Genomic DNA, 6,429 nt, shown 5'->3' with positions numbered 1-6,429 from the left:
TGTGTGTGCTCAGTCTCTCAGTCATGTTAGACTCTTTGTGACCCCATGGACTACGGCTGGCCAGGCTCCTCTGTCCATGGACTTCTCCAGGCAAGAATACTGGAGGGGGTTGCCACTTCCTTCTCCAGTGGATCTTCCAGACCCAGGGATCAAACCTGAACCTCTTGCATTGGCAAGATCACTGTGCCGCCTGGGAAGCCTGTTAAGGCAACAGCTTCTTCCTAATTCCTTTTCTGCTCCTGCAAAGACACACACACACCCAATTCTTTACCTTGAAAACACATTATATACATTACATTTTGTCTTTCATTCCCAAATGTAAATTAAAAAAATTATTTGAATTAATTTATTTACTTGGCTGTGCTGAGTCTTAGTGGTGGCATGTGGAATCTAGATCCTGACAAGGGATTGACCCTGGGTCTCCTGGAAGTGTGGCGTCTTAGCCACTAGACCACCAAGGAAGTCCCTCAAAATGTAAAATTTTGAAACTACATTTTAATTTATGATTGCATAAATTTATGCTACACAGGCATATTCAAACAAGTTTTGAATATTTAGGTTACTTTCCAACTTCATTATTTTAAATAGCTCAGAGTAGTATAATTAGCAGTAAATACTTGGGAAGAAAAGCAAAAATAATCTGAAAAAATTCTGAAACAGGCAAAAATTTTAAGAGATGTATGAATGTATGAAGAAATTGTGAAACAGGGCATCATGTGTGTGAAATTTAAGGTTACTGGAAATATGTTTTGACCACTTTGTCATTCTGTTCAGTTGCTGTTTTGTTTTCTTTGGTTTGGTTTTGTGACTTGTGGGATCTTAGTTCCCCAACCAAAGATTGAGCCTGGGTCTTTGGTAGTGGAAGTGTTTAGTCCTAAGTACTGGACCCCTGGAAAATCCCTCAATTGCCATGTTGATTAAATTACTTTTAACCAAAAATCTGGAGCTATTGTTATTAGAGTTAATGTTATCTGATTATGTTATTGATAATTACTGCAGATGTTTTTCTCTTACTGAGAAAAAAAAATACTGGATTTTTCTTTATACATGTTAATATTTTATAGTTTAAAAAAGTAAGTATGCACTATAGGAAAAGCTTTCTTACACATCTTTATTCCTGGATAATTTATTCTTTTGTCTGACTTGCCAATACAATTTAAACATTTTTTTTCCTCCCAAACTAGTTATTGGATGTACCTAAGAATCCCATTTTGGAGAAGGCAGTGGCAACCCACTCCAGTACTCTTGCCTGGAAAATCCCATGGACGGAGGAGCCTGGTAGGCTGCAGTCCATGGGGTTGCTAAGAGTCAGATATGACTGAGCGACTTCCCTTTCACTTTTCACTTTCACGCATTGGAGAAGGAAATGGCAACCCACTCCAGTGTTCTTGCCTGGAGAATCCCAGGACTGGGGAGCCTGGTGGGCTGCCATCTATGGGGTCGCACAGAGTCGGACACGACTGAAGCGACTTAGCAGCAGCAGCAGTAAGAATCCCATTTATATTTGCATATTCTATTACAGCTAAGAAAGCCTTGGCTGAGCTGAAAGAGAGGTTGATTTTATGGGATGTGTGCCCACCCCTCATCTTCCCCTCCTTGGGGTATTTTTTAAATGAAAACTACAGTGCTTATTTTCTCTTTTTTAATTTTGATGATAAAACACAAAATCATAAATTAATTTACAAGTCCGAGTTCTGATTTAGCAGAGGTCTATCTTGCAACACTGTTTTCATATCAATTATTTCCCAAATTGTTACTGTATTTTTAAGTTCCTTTTTGACTTAGTTTTCGTTTGGAAGACTATTCATTTGCCTCTTAATGTTGGGCCCTTCTTTTTAATCTCAGGCTAATAATTTTGATTTTGTATTATTTGGCATGCATCCTATTTTAATGTTTATTATTTTGTAAACGACTCAAGATATAATTAATATTGAAAAATAATTTGGGACTTTCCTGGTGGTACAGTGGATAGGAATCTGCCTGCCAGTGCTGGGGACTGGGGTTCAATTCCTGGTCCTGGAAGATGCACATGCCTCAAAGCAACTAAGCCCATGCACTGCAACTGCTGAGACCACTCTGCAACAAGAGAAGCCGCTACAGCTAGAGCGTAGCCCCCACTCGCTGCAAATGGAGAAAGCCTGAACACAACAGTGAGGACCCAGCACAGCCAAACAATAAATATTTTTTAAAACTTTTTTCTTTTTTTAGTTTGTACCTAAATAAATATATATTTCATATCCTTGTCATGTCCAATTAGAACACTTTACATTATTTACACATTTTAAAAAATACATTTTGCTCCTTCCTCTTTTCTCCCTAACCCAAATTTTTATTTCTTCTGTATGAATGTCTGTGTATTAGCCACCTCTAATATATTTGTACCTTATTGTAGTCGTTGTTTCAGTTGCTAATTTGCTACCTCATGGACAGTAGCCCTGCCAGGCTCCTTTGCCCATGGGATTTCTCATACTGGAGTGGGTTGCCATTTCCTTCTCCAGGTGATCTTCCCGACCCAGGGATTGACCCTGTGTCTCCTGCATTGGCAGGCACATTCTTTACCACTGAGCCATCAGGGAAGCCCCATTTGTACCTTGGTTTGGGTATTATTATCACTGAGCACTAACTCAAGGGTATGGGAGTGGGTAGAAATTCCTACTGGTTTTCTACAATACTTGTCATATGTAAGTGTATTTAAAAAAAAAAAAACCACAAGACTCTAGACATGATCCTCAAGTAGCCTACCTGGCACATTTCACCATCCGTGATAGTTTTAACCACTTGGATAAGATTTTCAGTCAAATTTCTTTCTAATTTATAATACTGAATTTAAAGGACTGGATCTATATAATCCTAACGTGTTGATAAGAAGAAAGAACCACATCTTCCCAAATTCCAAATAGGTGAAATTCAGTGTTTCCTCATTATGGCCTGACACCATTATGAAAGTTAATTAATTAGTACAGTAGGCTATGTTCTCTTTGAGCCATCAGAATTTTGCCTTTCCTATTAAGGCTCTTCCAGATGTCTATTTTTGGATGGCTTAAGAATCTGTTATTTAGTAGTCACCTAGGACTCCTGGTTTATCTCACTAGTTTACCATTAATAGGGTGACATTCTGCCCACCTTCCTTAAAAAGGCTTGTTCGTCACTTTTCAGCAGTCTTCAGAATTTTCATTACCCATCAGTTCAGTTCAGTTCAGTCGCTCAGTCGTGTCCAACTCCCTGCGACCCCATGAACCAAAGCACGCCAGGCCTCCCTGTCCATCACCAACTCCCGGAGTTTACCCAAACTCATGTCCATTGAATCGGTGATGCCATCTAACCACCTCATCCTCTGTCGTTACCTTTCAGTCCTGCAAAATAATGGCCCCATTGCTCCGCTCAGGTCGTAGGAGCCTGGCAGACGTTATCAGTGAGCCGCCAGTTACTGCATCACTCCTCATTCCCGGCTATTGTACTCCCTTTCCGGGTCCTGTTACTCAGAGCAGCTTTAAAATATACAAAGGGAAGAAAAGGCGAGTAACCTGAGCAGCCTAGTGGATTACAAAGGGCCAGAGAAAGTAGGTCCTTGATACTCTCCTTACCCTTCCCCCAGAATATTCTCTTCTAGTGCCTCAATGGCACCCCACTCCAGTACTCTTGCCTGGAAAATCCCACGGATGGAGGAGCCTGGTAGCCTGCAGTCCACGGGGTCGCTAAGAGTTGGACATGACTGAACGACTTCACTTTCACTTTTCACTTTCATGCATTGGAGAAGGAAATGGCAACCCACTCCAGTGTTCTTGCCTGGAGAATCCAAGGGACAGGGGAGCCTGATGGGCTGCCGTCTATGGGGTCGCATAGAGTCGGACAGGACTGAAGCGACTTAGCAGCAGCAGCAGCAGCACCTGATACACCTCTCCCAAGGAAAGAAAAAAGATTTCATTAGTTTAGGCAGACCTCCAAACCATAACTTAGTTATAGATTTTGAAATCCCTTTACTGAACTAAGGTTTAAGCATTGTGATAATGTTCCTGGATTAAGCTAAGAAGGTCGTTTACCTTTTATAGTCAAATAATAATAGCACCATCTCATTTAATAATAGCTAATTAGGGGGAAGGAGGAAAAGGGGACTACATAGGATATTGGCCGGATGGCATCACCGACTCGATGGACGTGACTTTGAGTGAACTCCAGGAGTTGGTGATGGACAGGGAGGCCTAGAGTGCTGTGATTCATGGGGTCGCCGGACACGACTGAGCGACTGAACTGAACTGACTGAATTATTATGTTGTTGTTGTATAGTCGCTAAGTTGTGTGTGACTCTTTGCAATCCCATGGACTGCAGCATACCAGGTTTCCCTCCCAGAGTTTGCTCAACCTGATGTCCACTGAGTCTTCATTTAATCCAGATAAAAAACTTAAATAAGGGCTCAACACATATTTGAGCCCTTACTGGGACCAGGCATTATCTTGAAGATTGGATAATCATCTATTTACATCTTTTTGGCATCTCTGTTATTATCACTGTTTTGCAGATGGGAAAACTGAGGTTAAAGGAGATTAAGTACATTGCTCAAATTCGGCAGTAGTATCATCTAGCTGCAAAGCTCAAATCCTTTCAGCCCCTTCGATATGTCTCCAGTATCTGTATAATATACTTTAAGAGCTAGAAAGCAAAGTTTCATCCTTTGGAACAAGATAGAGTAGAGTCTGAACTTGGAGAGACTGGTTCTTACTTGCTGTATTTTTCAAATGCTGTAGGCCCACAAGTAGTAGACATTAGACCTTTGTAGAGTATTCATTCGGAGAAGGCAATGGCACCCCACTCTAGTACTCTTGCCTGGAAAATCCCATGGACGGAGGAGCCTGGTAGGCTGCAGTCCATGAGGTCGCTAAGAGTTGGACACAACCGAGTGACTTCACTTTCATGCACTGGAGAAGGAAATGGCAACCCACTCCAGTGTTCTTGCCTGGAGAAACCCAGGGACAGGGGAGCCTGGTAGGAGGCCGTCTATGGGGTCCCACAGAGCTGGACACAACTAAAGCGACTTAGCAGCAGCAGCAGCAGGGTATTCATTGGAAAGACTGACGTTGAAGCTGAAACTCCAATACTTTGGCCACATGATGCAAAGAGCTGACTCATTTGAAAAGACCCTGATGCTGGGAAAGATTGAGGGCAGGAGGAGAAGGGGACAACAGAGGATGAAATGGTTGGATGGCATCACCGATTTGATGGACATGGGTTTGGGTGGACTCAGGGAGTTGGTGATGGACAGGGAGGCCTGGCGTGCTGCAGTTCATGGGGTTGCAGAGTCGGACACGACTGAGCGACTGAACTGAACTGAACTGAGTTTGTGTGCATAACATGATTGCTCTGAAATCCTGATTTCCAACTATTAAAACACAGTTTCAAACACTTCTTATAAGGACTGAATAAGCATGAAAATAGAGATATTAAATGTTTAATTTGGGAATTGGTATTTAAACTCTTGGGTGCATTTGGGAGAAAGTTGGAATGGTACTAAAAACAACATAGAGTGATTCAGTGTACCTTAGGGGTCTGAAAAAATTGTTTTAAACTATAATGCAGAACATATTTAGCCTGTCACCATTTTATTATTCAAGAAATAATTAAGTGACTGTTAAATGGCAATCATCAGCAAAGTCCTGGAAAAATGGATTAATAAAAACACAGGATTTAATTAAGCTAAATATGTTTCTCCCTTTTTTTGGGTCTCATCACGTGGCTTGTGGGATCTTACAGTTCCCTGATTGGTCCAACAGCAGCGAAACTCTGGCCCCCCAGGGAATTCCCTGTTTCTTCATTTTTAAAATGATGTTCTTGGCTGTGATTTATATAGAATTAAAGATGAAAGGGAAGCCTGGTGCGCTGCAGTCCACGGGGGTCACAAAGAGTCGGACACTACTTGGTGACTGAACAACAGCAACAAAAGATGAAATATTGGTCAGGACTTATGAACTTTTAATTAATATCACTTAAATAACAATAATAGGGAATTCCCTGGCTGTCCAGTGGTTAGGGCTCCATGCTTTCACTGTCAGGGGCCCAGGTTCAAGGCCTGGTGGGGCAGCTAAAATCCTGCAAGCCACACTGCATGGCCAAAAAAATCCAAAAGGAAATAAATAAATAAAAATAATAAACGCAGAATTTTAACAAATTCTGTGAGAAATATGATCTCAACATTATTTTTTAATTAATTTGCCTTCTCCCACTGATTTAAACTATTAAAGTTTATTACATCTAAATACCCATTTACACATGGATTTTTCTTTTTGGGATCTGTATATTCCAGTGCCAGCCTCACAACTTATAGCTTTATAATATGATTCAATATTTGGTAAGGTACATTCCCTCTCATTACCCATATATCTTTAACAACATTTTCCCCGCTTACATATTTTAGATTCTTATAATTCAGAATCATT

This window comes from Bos indicus, chromosome 5 (genome assembly GCF_029378745.1).
Source record: "Bos indicus isolate NIAB-ARS_2022 breed Sahiwal x Tharparkar chromosome 5, NIAB-ARS_B.indTharparkar_mat_pri_1.0, whole genome shotgun sequence".
In the NCBI taxonomy this organism is placed as follows: Eukaryota; Metazoa; Chordata; class Mammalia; order Artiodactyla; family Bovidae; genus Bos; species Bos indicus.
Note: the sequence above shows the minus strand (reverse complement) of the source record.